Genomic DNA, 14511 nt, shown 5'->3' on the forward strand with positions numbered 1-14511 from the left:
ATTGGATATGTGCGTTTTTAGAATTGGTGCTAATTCCTGCTAGAAAAATTTATAAAAAAAACGCACTCAGCCTGTAAGGACCGTGTGACTTTCGAATGTTCAGCTCATCAAAGGCATTCTGAACTTCACTCGCACAAAAAGGCATTTCGAGCCTTTTACACTGTTTTGAAGTCTAGGCAGCAGCAGCAGGAATTCTTTCTCGAACAATTCAATATTTACACATGTTCGTAGGAACAACATTTTATAATGATTCGTAAAAGCGAATTATATTCATTTTTGATCATTACTTTTGAGCTAAAAAGTAAAAGAAGAAATATTCAGCGCTCGCAAAAAGCTGGAAGAGATAAAAACTGTGGCTTCAATTTGCGTTGTGAAGGTGGTTGGACAACGACTCTGTAAAGGACTCCCACGACGATTACCCATTGTGACGTCACTTGAATTCACACACGTGGCTCTACAAAGAGTGAAACCAGACACAAGTGAAATGTACTTAACCTCACCCTTTATTACTTGACGACATTATATTCACACTGTTCTTCTGGCGTCTTTATTTTCCGTGGTCTACCCTGAGTTGTTCTGATGAGACAAACAGATCTGGCTCATCCGAAGTTCACTCCTGAATCACGCAAGGATTAGTCTAGGTGCCCCTATTTCTATTTTTCATTAAAGAGATCGTGAATCATATATCCCTTAAAATTCGGCTGTTCCCAGGTGACTGCCAAGGTGTCTTGCTGTGAATATCAAGAAATTCACAGTAAGATATATCAGACTATTCTGAACTCATCCTTATCCGCTATTGAAACATGGTGCTTAGAATGGCAAATGACTGTTATCTAATGAAAACAGTATCAATGACCTTACCACGCAAGAACAAGCCGTTGTATTTCGTACACAGCATTAGTGGTCACGACCTGTCGTCTGTTGGTGAATAAAAGTACCTCGCAACAGTTATCACCCCAGATCTTAGGTGGTATGATTATATAACTTACGTTTAAAGAAAAGGCTAAGAGGAAACCTGAATACTTACGGAGAACCTTGGATAATTGAACCAGCAATGTAAAATTATTAGCATATAAGACATTTATAAGACCGCTATTATTTATTTATTAATTTGAAGGTACCTTATGGGGCCCGATGGGGCATTGAGTAAGGGAGGGCTTAGTAGAAGTTATACAAACAATAGCTGGGAAAATTCCATAAAAACACACAAAAATGCTTGACAAGCAAAGAATGCTACAACAGAACAGCTGGAACACTAGCAAAAATACGATACATGTAGGGGGGGGGGGGGGGGGGCGTTAATAAATAGGTCAGTTACATGTAACACAAGAAAATAATGTCAAAAGCGTACTTATGAATAGAATTTGAAACGTGAAAATAAACTAATAAGTTAACACTGGTAAAAATTTACTACAGAAACACCATGTGCACATGTGTAGCTGCGCCGACAACCAAACAACACCAGAAAACAATTCACTGCACATGAGGAGCAGAAATATCAAGGGTTAGCTGGTGATATGGGCAGTATGTGACTGCCGAAATTTCACTGGGTTAGCTTCTACGACTATGCTACTGGGAAGGCTATTTCATAGCCGTATGACTCGTTGAAGCGCCGGTGAATTAAATCCGTCAGTATTACCGTTAACGGCCGTGAAGCTTAGGTTATTGTATAGTCTACGTGAAGTGTGTGGTGACGAATGTAAGCCTAAAAGATTTTGGTTAAACTGTTACACATTTTACGACATAATCAGAAGAGGGCTATGTCATGGCGATTACTTAACTGTGGCAGAGAAAGAGCGAGTTCAATTTGCGTTACGCTTGAGTGGTGATTATAATTTTGAGAATGAAGCGACCGGCGCTATTTTGAATTGTTTCTAACATGGTAGTCAAATAGTTTTGATAGGGTGACCAGCAGTGGCGTAGCCAGAAATTTTTTTCGGGGGGGGGGGGGGGGGGGGGCTCAAGTTGCAACGCGGCCTCCTCCTTATAAAAGTTGTCGAGGCATCAAATACATGAATAATAACTGCATTGCCATTGCCAATGCCATTGTATATTAGGTGCTGAAAACGAATTATTTAACGCTACGCACAGTCAAGACAAGTAAATTATGTGTTTGTTTCATACAAGAATAGCTTCGTATGTCCCAAAAATTGTGGCAGTAATAGCTGATATCAATGCTTCCGCGTTTTTTTTTTCTGGTCTATCTAATAAGCAAAGAAAATATCGCGTGAACTTTAGAACTATATCAGTTCGAAACCAGCAAAGCAGTGCATGCAGCTGGAATGAAAAACGTAAAGGCCATAAAATGAACAAGTTGACAAATATTTTGATGAATCTTTGTCATTTAACAACCTCGTTTACATTTTTGTACATATGCAACGGTCAGGGAAAAACCTCAATGACGCTGTCCTTCGTTGCAACGGATTGCGCAGCAGCAGATGTTGCCGCTCGTATATTGTAATTGCAGCGAAATTATAGTTGCAACAACGAGTACATATAAAAAGCAGAAGTTCCGCAAAATATACATTAGAAATGCGAAGAAAGAATGGAATATACAAATGGCAAGATAAACGGCAAGAAAGTGTCGCGTGAAACCAAGTTCACTGCTTGTATACACAAAACCTCGCAACAAGATATTTAAATATACGTATAAGTCTGCAATAAATCTACGTATCTAAGGAAACGTCATTGTATATAATGCGTCAAACAAAACAAATAAACATGTTGCGCAGTCACAGATAGTAAACTTCACGCATACGAGTATAAAGACAGACGATCCCAACCTTTAATAATAAAATTCTGATTCTGATTCTGATCCAGACAAGAACAAAACTATGATCTCAGAAATTGTGATATGCATTTGGGCCATGCTGCGATCGCGACAGCACCATGTGGCTAGAATAAGAGAAAAAGAATGCAGAAATCAATACGAAAACGCGTATTTTAACTGCCTGCACAGCGGCAACAATTATTCTGCACCCAAAGTCAAAGAAGGCTATTGCTTCGTTTAAAAAAAGAAGTAAATCCATGTAGCTAAAAGGGAAAGAAAAGGACAACCGAAAGCCACAGATGATGCGGCAAGTTGATTTACCCAACATCCGAGTGCGTTTTTGGGAAACGCCGCGTGTGCCGGGCTTTCAAAGAGCAAGGTTTGTTAAAATTGGTTATTGATGTCCCCGTAATTTTTGTATTCCCAGGATAATTTTGATTATCATGCTAACTGTTACAACAAACGGTGAAAATTTCTGTGGTTTTAAAAGCTAATGAACAGTCATACGTTTTCATAATTACGATCTTATATAGGAACGTGAAGGAACAGATATTTTTACAGGCATTGATCTTTGCTGCTTCGCTATCTAAACGATAAACTTTACTCGGCGGGGAGGTTTAGTGAAGCGTTCAGTAACTTCGGACACGTTGATGGCGACGTCTCTGTCGGCGTATGCCGACAGAGACGTCGGCACTTGCGCTTTACAATGAGGAACGCATGGTTATGCTGGTGGCGCCAGGCCACCAGCATAACCATGCGTTCCTCATTGTAAAGCGCAAGTGTTTTTTTTATTAATATCATGTTTGAAAATCTCTTTGCGCTGGCAGTGGCACTGGAAGGGCGACTAGAATATGCAGCAGTTTGTAGAGCACTGCACGGGCCGATTTTTTCAGCCCGGACCCGGCCCGGGTCCGTTTTACGTTGGGCTGCCCACCCGAGCCCGAACAAAACTTTCATGTCGAGACCCGGGCCCGGCCCGGGCCCGGAAATAATCTACGTTACCAGCCCGGCCCGGCCCGCCACCCCTTTATCTCAGGCCCGAACCCGGCCCGATACCGAAAAATACATGTTTGTCAGAGTTGAGACGCCCGAGAATAACTCGCTGCACGTTACACGCACACCACCAGAAAGCCCGAGCCCGGCCCGGGCCCGGGTCAAAAAGCACACGCCGTGCCCAAGCCCGGCCCGAGCCCGTGAAAAACTGCTCTACCCGGCCCGGCCCGGCCCACGGGCCGGGTCGGGCCCAGGCTTTCGGGTAAGCCCGAGCCCGTGCAGTGCTCTAGTTTGTACACATGTACATGTAACCTGCAGTCTCCATGAGAGAGGGCATCTATTCCTGTGCTGAAACCTAAAAACACTTCGATATCGTTTCCTCAGCACCACGCTCGACAAGGTAGACAGCCGTCCTCTTACGGAAGCCACAATTCTTGGTCCCTGGTCCCAGCCGACGTCGGAACGAACTGCTTTAAAAGCGCTATTACGCTTTTTAAAAGAAACAGGACTTAGTGACAAACTATAGAATGTGCGGACTGATACGTTTCTTTTAGTTTTCTTTTTAATCTTTTTTTGTTTTCTAATATTTTCTGCCCTTACCCCATCTCCCTGTGCAGAGTAGCCAATCGGACACTTAACCTGATTAACCTCTCTGCCTTTCACCTCTTATTTTCCTTCCTTCCTTCCTTCGATATCGTTGACATCCTTGTTTACGTACCTTGCACAAACAGTAAGCTGTTCGATTCCAGCAATATCCGTCGTTTCGTCAGCAAGTACGGAGAAGCAGCCTGCAGCGTTCACTTTTGCATCTAGGCTTTCTTTGATAATTTCACCACACATTTCTATAATTTGGTTTTGTACGTCTGGATTAAATACGAGGCATTACTGGGGCAACTTTCCAAATGGTTCTTCAGATGTGTGTCTCCACAATCAGCTCGCATGCGAAGAATCGTTCTGGAAATACCAGTATTTTCAGCGGGGGCTTTACTTAAATCCATAGGACCAGTGTCCCTATCGCCACGGAGAGCAAGACCTTGCCGCCCGCAAAAAATAACTGTCTCAAATTAAATAGGCCGTTGAGTTTTTGTGTTTTCTCTTATTTTACTTTGCCTGCCCTGGTCCAGCTTATCGATCACATTGGACGCGCTTTCTGAAAATGTTTGGAGAAAATTATCAGATGCCAGCTGACAGCCACGGTGATATTTAATATTTTCCTGTGCGTGCAAGATTGCGAGCGCGTGCTTCCATTTCTGGAGCGGCTTAGACACGCGCGTTCGAGTGCGTGCATGTTGGCCCAAGTTTATAAAAACATTAAACCCAGAAAGTTCCAGAATTAAAAATCAGAAGCACACCTTTGGAAATGTCAGTGCGCTTTCGCGTCAAAAGTGTATGAGAACTTTATACTCATCAAGTTTCGGAATTAAAATCTATGCGCTCCGTAGATTCCGGTGCCACTGCGAGATGCCGCGACGCGCCCGCTCGCTATCGAAAATCCCTTGAAACTTTGTGCTCGGCTGGGGCTCCTTACGTTATGTGACTCCAGGTGCATGGGCGTTTCCACGAAATCCAGCCCGAGTTCGCAATTTTCGCGCCGAAATGTCTTTTCGAGTGTCAAAAAGACATTGTAGACAAAATCCACAATAATTTCCGGCGCCGGTGGTTGTTTTGGTCGGCGATGCATGACAGCACGAAAAAATTTCGGGGGGGGGGGGGGGCTGAAGCCCCATCAGCCCCCCCCCCCCCCCTGGCTACGCGCCTGGTGACCAGATCGAAGAGGAAAATTCGAGTTGTGGGCGGACCAACCTTTGGAAAGCAAGCTTACAAATGAGAGAAGGCGAGTTAAATTACGAAGGTTTCCGCGTAAATAAACCAATGACCTGGCTGCTTTGGCACACACGTTAGTAATATCGGGGGTCCAAGAGAGGTTGGGGGTGAGGGTGATGCCGAGATATTCAAATGAAGAGACCTCAGATAATCTGGTGCTTTTTATACAGTTACAATTTGAACGCTTTCTGCTAAAAGACATTACTTCGCATTTAGCTGAGTTTAAATTCATTAGCCATTTGTCACACCAAACGGTTATTAGGCTGAGGTCATCTTGAAGAGTCTGGTGGTCCATAGAGCTCTTATTGGGTCGATATACAATGCAATCATCAGCAAATATGCGCATGCAGGATGATATGTTATTGGGCAGGTCGTTAATATATATCAGAAACAGTAGGGGACCAAATACGCTCCCCTGTGGTACACCTGAAGAAACATTGGAAAGGATTGAAGAGAAATTGTGAACGATAGTGAATTGCTGCCTGTTAGAGTTGCTGCCAAGATAGAGTCAGTGAATCAAGTTTTAATGTGGATAAATTTCAAAAGGGCGAGAATGGGCTACGCTGTCAAATGCTTTTGAAATATCAAAAAAAGTTGCTGTCAGTTTGCAAGTTTGAGTCCTTGTGAAAGTACAGACCTGTCGTTAATTCCCAGTAGGTGCTTCTGTCATGACAAACCTCTTCTGAACTCATGCTGCTTAGTGAAAAAGAAGTTATTAGATTCCAGGTGATTATAAACATGGGACGTGATAATGTGTTCTATCATTATACAACAAATGCACGTTAGTGATATGGGTCGATAGTTTCCGAGTAGGTTTCTGTCGCCATTTTTAAATATAGAAACTACTTTGGCGGTCTTCCAATCAGTAGAATTCTGACCAGTAGTTACTGACTGTGGAAAATGTGAAATATAATGTTGAGTGAAACCGAAACAGTATTTTTTTAGTATTTTTGAATCATTGTTATCGATACCTGCTGAAGTGGATAGTTTGAGGTTATTAATTAGGTGCGCGATACCATCAGTTGTCATGTCTATTGGTGTCACATACTGGTAGTCTAGATCCGTAACTTCGGGCAGATCATCCAAGCCTTCCATCGTGAAAATGGATGAAAAGTAACTATTGAAAATTGGGGGACACTCGTTGTCTGGAAGAGGAACACCGTATAGCATTATTCAGGCTGAGGAGAATGTGGTACTCCTGTCTGGGACCCTCACACTCTATCAAGCATAAGCATAATCGAGAACATACAGCGGAAAATATTCCCTTTTATTTCTTATCGCCATGACCCATCAGTTAGCTCTCTTCTACGGGGTGCGAACCACGAAGTTCTAGAAGTACGACGGTACCGAGAGAGGCTTAAAATGTTACATTAAATTATTCGCGACCACGTAAACATAGATAAAAGCTTGTACATAAAACCATGTAACCGACGCCCAGCACGTTCATCTCATTTATTAAGGCTAAACGAGTATTCACGTCAAGCAAACGTATTCAAACAATCGTTTTTCCCCGATTCATTCATGAATGAAACGCCCTGTGCGAAACTGTGCTTGAACGCCCGATAACATCTTCATTTGTGCACAAACTCACTAAGGTCTGACCTAAACTGTTTCGCAGAGTATCTGCTACTTATTAGATAGTGTACGATATAGATAGGACTCCGTGTTTTCGGATAAATTCGAAAAAATCCGATAAACACTCGCTCGTAAAATTTTTGGCAATTTGGATTTATCCGATAAACTCCGATTTTAACGGCCAATGTGACCCTGTTCCGTTCTATATCGAAAGTTCTATTGTATTCTATGCTCTACGCAGTCATTGATACATCGGCCGATTTGTCCGAAACAAACTTTACCTCACGTCTATGGTATCTCGTATACCACACCCATCGCACATTTAACAAAGGGCTTGTCGCGCACGGAGCGAGAGACGTATGACCGCTCAACGACTGTTGCAGACCGTCATGGATAGTACGCTGCTATGGCTGAAAAGGGGAGACAGACCTTTTTTATGCACTCCAGTACACCAGTGAATCGTTTTGGTATAGTGTTCAAATTGTGAATCTAAATGTGAACCATTAGTTACCCTGCGCGTTCGAAACCTATGCGCCGATTTTTAACCCTGTAATGCCCAACGTATCATTTAAGTTAGTGTTTCTTGAAACTGACGGCATGAGTCAACTCATGAGTCATTTTGTGAACTATCAGAGCTAATTAATCAGTAACATTGTTGAACCCCTGTCACTTTGGAGACTTCACACTGTCCAGTGGCCAGTGATTTCTCGCTGCGCGCTGAGTCTTCTAGAGCAAACGTTGAAAGGGCATTTTCAAAGCTGAGAATCATCAATCGAAAGGAGCGTGCTTCCATCAATGACAGCAACCTCGTAAAGTATGATTGCGTCTATTACAACAAGCTTTAAAGTTGTAATACGCACAAACGTAGGTGTTTTGTATTCAAGTATTTGTGCTTGTGCCTATATTTGTCTGTGCGTTCAAACCTTCCAGACAACAAAAATACGCTTCGTGTTTTCTGGTGTTTTCGTGTTCAGATATCATTTCATTTAAGATTTTGGAGTATTGAGAATAATGCAAAATTAAACTCTGAATTTCGGAGAATTGCGGATTTACGAGAAATAAAGTCCGATAAACTCCGAATTTCCGCCAGAAAATAAACTCCGAGAAGCACCCTCCGAATTTCAAGAAAAATAAACTCCGAAAACACGGAGCCCTAGATGTAGATAAACAATACAGACATGCATGTATACTTCACCTGAGACTTTCTGCTTTGTGCTTTTTGTTCCTTGCACTTTTAGTGTTTTGTGCTCGATTGTGATGAAGTGTTTTCTAGTTGCCGTTATGATTGCCGTGGTGCTTTCTACCATGCCATTATTGCTGCTCGGGCTTTTGAATTTCCTGTTATTTCTACTTGCTATATCGAACCTTGTTTATTGAGATGTATCTTTTTCTCAGTTGTCGCAACGGTTATTTTTCCTACATATTTTTGTATTATATACCCACTATTCTTGTACCTTTGTACGGCCCATTACATATTTTTTGTACGACCCATGCCGTCCTATGGCCGTCCTATGAGGCTGGTAGCACGAAATAAATAAATAAATAAATAAATAAATAAATAAATAAATAAATAAATAACTCAAATTTATCAAGCCTTGCAAATAAAGTACAATGCTATTTTATTTTCAGCTCGAACATAAAACCAAAACGAGAAAAGCATCGTTTTCCTGAATACTGCTTTTCTTTCTCAGAGCATATTTCGGAAGTTTTGTATACTTGGTTACACAGCTTAGATGCCTGGACTGAAGTTAAGAAACTCTTAGCGCAGGCTTCCTGTGCTGAATTTCACCTCTTGATTCTCGCCAAGAGAAAAACAGGAAATATGTGCAGAGGAAAGTATCAATCGTTTGAGTGTGAAACGATTTTCGACGAGCACGGTGCTCTGAGCTGGCGGCTGCGAACCTCGGCTCCATATCGCGCAAGCCACCCCTTTCTGGGCCCACGGCGCACAATACTAGGCTTAATAAGTAAGCGCCGTTCATTCACGACGAAATGGAGCTGAAATATGCGAAAGCTGCTGTGGTAATAACAGCGCGTGGGCGCAGAATGCCAGGAGCAATATCATTTTTGCATGGAAGCCCCTCCCATCCGCATCTCTCTCGGTCTCACGTTTCCCTTCTCCCCGTGTTTTTCTTCATCCCGTTGGTGTTCGTCCCTGGCATTGTTGAAGGAGCCGGGTCTCATAGCTCATCCTTCCTCCATTCATTCGCGGTGGAACGGGCCTCTGCTGAGCACAATAGTGCCCCTTAACAGGTGAAGGCCCAGCCACAGGCTGGGGCTGCACTCGCTGTTTTTTTTATGCTATGCTATATGGAAATGGTATTTCTTCAGCGCCTCTTCTGGCTGGCATTTAGTTTGTTGTGACCGATCGTATCTACTGTCGCGGTTATGTGGCGACTGGCGAGGTCTTGTGATGCGCTATTCTTGCATTTTATAAGGGGCCATGACACTGCAGCTGCCTTTCTTCTGACGACAGCGTGAAGCATCTCTCCGCAGTGGAAGAGATCAATTGCACACCTACTAATCCTCCTTAATTTTTCGTAAAGTTTACCAATTTGGACTCGTTCAAACATTTCATGACTGTTGCTTCATGTTTTACGGAAAATGAATTATGTTTGCGAAAAGTGTTTTACAGATGTTCAAACACAGTGTGGGCATTTTCTTCGAACCAGTTTATTCAGTATAGTTCCCGAAGCTGGTGAAATCAGTGGCAGCAAAGTCGCTGAAAAAGTCAATGTCATCTAAGAACAATGCGTTGCTTATCACAAGTTATCAGTCTCCGGTCTTACATTTTGCCATTGCCGTGCGCTGCGTCTAAAGTTGGATCATCGGTAATTATGTCCGCATGCATGCTACAAAAGGGCATGCAAAATCAAAGTTTTTTTTCAAACTAGGAGCCTACCTCCCCACACCCTGCGCGTGATTTGTATGAATGTTAAGTTCGCAGGTTCGCAGGGAGCGTATTTGCGTTTACATTTATCATTACCTACAACACCTTATCAGGTGCCCTATGCAGATGGCAAAAGAAGATAAAACATTTGGCTGCATATGGCGCAAGTTATACTCTTACCCGGCTTTATTTCTTAATCCTCTTATGCATACTGTTGACCCGGACCTGGTTGGGTTAAATATTCATGGAATAAAAATGGTAAATATGCATATCGGGTAGTGAATTTCACCACAAGGCCTAAGGGGGTCCTGAAGCGCTATTTATCAATCTCGTGAAATGCATTCGACCTTCTCAGAAATACTTTGCCGCAAGAAGTACTTGAATGCGTTCAACAGAAGCGGCATTAGTGGCAATCAAACACCACTTGTGATCCCATTTGCAGTGGTGCCGGTCCTTCTTCAATGCCTTGCACTGCGAAGGCTATGACGCAGCGGGGTCGTACCCACCGCGCTCACCTTGTGAACGTCACCGTGGCGCGCACTTCCAATTTGATTTTGGATGTTGACACAGACGCCACTACGTCCGCTTTTGGCACCTTCGACGTCACGAACTCGGAGGCTATCCCTCAGCTTACGTTTCAATTCCCGATGTCTCATCCCTTTGTAGTCCTACAGTGTGTGTACGAGATAACTACGCCCGTCTATTCGTACCGAGTCGCATGAGGAGTACATTTCCTTTCGCACTTACATCCATGGCAATCACACAATTTCCGAGGCTCGAACAAACTTGATCTTCTTGCTCGCTCGTGCGAGTACGTCGGCAGCGCACATCGGCTAAGCGACGGATGCCACACTCCGGGCTAACGTTGAAAGGATTCCTAACATAACATGCTTCGACCACAATGGCGACACACCTCGAGGGATTGCAACTCGGCAAGCAGAAGACTTGTTCGTCAGATGTTGGCCCTCGGGTCTTGAGTCACGTCACCTACAGATACCAATCAGAGCACGCCGCTATTCTGAGCGAGGACCCCGCGGTGACCGAGCTATCTACGTTATACGCTACACACGCAGCTACATGCAACTGTAAGGCGTTTGCATGTGCACGGCAGCGCTGGAGTGCGCACTCGTGCTCATGCGCACCAGTATGGCCGTGCTATGTGGTGTGGACAAGCTTTGTCCTGCACCACCTTGACCGAAGAATAGTAGCCACATCCAAATTGCGAATTTTCTACAATAACTCAATACGAAGCGGAGTCTACCAAGGGGTCTAGCCAGGAGCGTCGAGGAGTCAGCGCGCGCTGGCAAGCCTACGTCTGGTCTGACTTCAATTTACCCGCGCTTAGAGGCTAGTTGAGCGTTCAAAACTCATATAAATTAGCGAGACTTGACGGTTAAAACGCTGATAAGCCGTGTGGCTAAAGTTTCATAAGTTTCATTAGTACGTGGGTGGGCGCGGCCGAGCGTTAGCAGACGATAGTAGGATAGTCGTACTTTCGGAAGAACGTACTGTTTATCGACATGGAAAACGCGGATTTTCGCTTACTTACGCATGTTTATTAGACGGCGTCAATAAGTATACGCATAACAGCGGGAAAATGGCAGTGATTCTACACCCTTATTAGTTGATGTCAGCTGTTCGGCATATGCAGTTGTGTATGGTAATCTGCTATGTAACTGAAATATGACAGACCGAAACGAGTGAGGAGGCGGTTTTTGTTGAAATGAGAGGGTTCGAGAAAAAGGTTACTTCGCGCTCCGCTTGCGAGCTCCACGCGTCGCATCCAACTCCAAAATTTGGCAGAGATGTCCACAGAAGCGTATGCTATTCGCGGACTGTGTTTTTTCACCAAGCCTGAAGGGTGGTTGAGGAGCCCTTTAACAAAGGCCAATCAGAAACCGATATAAATGTTAAACACGATGAATGCTAAGAATATTGCACTCAAGTAAAAAGAGTGATCCGGGATTTTAGAGCAGTCACGTATGCAACCAAATGAAACAGATCACAAAGCAAACAAATAAAAATAACCAAACAGTTACACAATGATTTAGAGCAGAGCAACAGGACAATAACTACGCCAAAAGCTGTGACAGAATAATTGCATTAAGTTTCACTATAAGGTCAATAGCCCAAACGAGAAGGACGCAATAGAGAATCTTCAAACTGGCTTAGGGAGTCTGATTGAATAAGTGCATACTATAGAGAGTTTCAATAATCTTTTGTTTGATGGAAAGCAAATATTTGAGTAAGCTAGTTCGCTCTGTGGTGTTGCTTCAAATTGTGCTTGATGAGAGTTTCCTGTCGGTTTGAAATGAACACTATTATAAGCAGAGTCCGGTGTTTAAGTTGAAGGAACCACTGCGAAATACAGAAACATTATAAAAATACAGGTTCTGAAATTGATTATAATGTTTTCATCTTATTGTTGGTATTTAAGTCAGCTAACATTAGCATACTATATATTGTACGTTACAATAAGAAAGGTAGCTTAAATAATAGGTACAAATTCAATGTTTTCATACCTATTTCGTCTGCTTCAGCTTCTGCTTTAACTGACACCATTGATACGTTTTTAGCGGCTCATGTTCAGTGTTATTTCGCTCTATATTTTGCCGCGCATGAAGGAAAAGCCGTCAGTATTATTTTAATATACATCACGTTTTTGTAATTCGAAATCTTTCTTACAGAGGGCCAATATTCAGCACAGAAAGAATAACATCAAGTAAAGGTACTTCTGTTTTGCCCGCGCCAAACTTTTTGACAGACATGAACTCTGTCATTTGTTTTATCATGAGATCCTGCTTCAGCCGAATTATGGCGGTACTGCTGCATCCCCCGACACGTGTCCTGACCATTTCGTTTTGTTGTCCATCATCTCTGGCCGAGGAATATGGACGTTGAGTTTACGTCTGGGGCCGCTCATTACCCTTCTCATATGACGAGGCGTTTGTCATTCTCGAGTTGCAATTGCTTGCTTCTGTGCTCACAGAATAGTAACGTACATATTAGAAGATACTATAATAAATGCATCAATCTGCGAAAATCAATAGTGAGTTAGCGTTAGGAGTGTCAAAGTGGAAAAACGTGTGTGCCTGAAGTATGGGAAGCCGGTCACATCGTAAAGGTAGTGAGGGAACGGGAAAGCGTTTACACACACACACACACACTCACACACACGCACACACACACACACACACACACATATATATATATATATATATATATATATATATATATATATATATATAGTTCCCATAATAGAAGCATGTATGAAAGAATAACTGGACTTTACTGACGTTTCGGGGAGAATACACGCGAAATTGCCACGTGACCAGCCGCTCGAGGCACTTAGCGTGTATTCGCGGGCATCTGTCACGCTAGGAAAAACAATTTTATATAGCACGTATTGAGCAACAAAAAGCTGTATGGGGTTTCTCAGGGTGCTCTACAATTTTCTCATTAGCACTTTTCATCTAGTTATAATAATTAAGAAATTCATTAATTCATTCACACTTAGGCGGAATTCAATTAGGCGGAATGCAAAACATTATCTGAGTATCTCCAAGAAGCTGCAAGCAAGAGAACCTTGGTTCTGTCGGGCTACGTAGCATTTGCATATGTTTAATGTTTGGCGTAAGTTAAGCGAAACACCCGGTATGTAGTATACATGAGGACCCGCCGCGGTTGCTCAGTGGCTATGGTGTTGGGCTGCTGAGCACGAGGTCGCGGGATCGAATCCCGGCCACGGCGGCCGCATTTCGATGGGGGCGAAATGCGAAAACACCCGTGTACTTAGATTTAGGTGCACGTTAAAGAACCCCAGGTGGTCTAAATTTCCGGAGTCCCCCACTACGGCGTGCCTCATAATCAGAACTGGTTTTGGCATGTAAAACCCCACAATTTTTTAGTATACATGAAGCAATTTACGGTAGTCGGCTGCAGACCACCGACAGTTGCACTGCGCTCCTCGAAAAGGCGTAACTTATGTCGACTTAACTCCGGAACACTTTTCGACGTTGTGAACGGGGTTTCAATAATGGATTTGGGACCTGAAAGAAGTGCTATAAGTAATGCGAGCGCATTTCTGTCGCATTTACCGCTAAATCACCACTCAAGTTGTAGATTTTCAAATTATCGGCGTTGTTCGGGCTTTTTTCTATGTTTTTGTTTTTCCTTCCCAGAGCATATGATAAAGGGTGCTTGGCGTATTGTAGAATTGGCAGGTTCCTTTTATTAGTATATTCAGGGATACATCGCTTGCAGTAGAGTGCCGTGGAGGTAATTGCCCATTCTGAAGTCGCCGTTGTATGATGGCTTCTCATTTAAGCTTGCAGTGTGGTGGCGGGTACTCCCTCCTGTTATTATAATGCCCTAGAATGTTGTAGCACTTGTTTATTTCCTTTTGTCTTGGTCTGGTGGTAGACGATGTCCGGGTGGGGTTGCCTGGCGTACGTGCTGT

This window comes from Dermacentor silvarum, chromosome 6, assembly GCF_013339745.2.
Source record: "Dermacentor silvarum isolate Dsil-2018 chromosome 6, BIME_Dsil_1.4, whole genome shotgun sequence".
Taxonomy (NCBI): Eukaryota; Metazoa; Arthropoda; class Arachnida; order Ixodida; family Ixodidae; genus Dermacentor; species Dermacentor silvarum.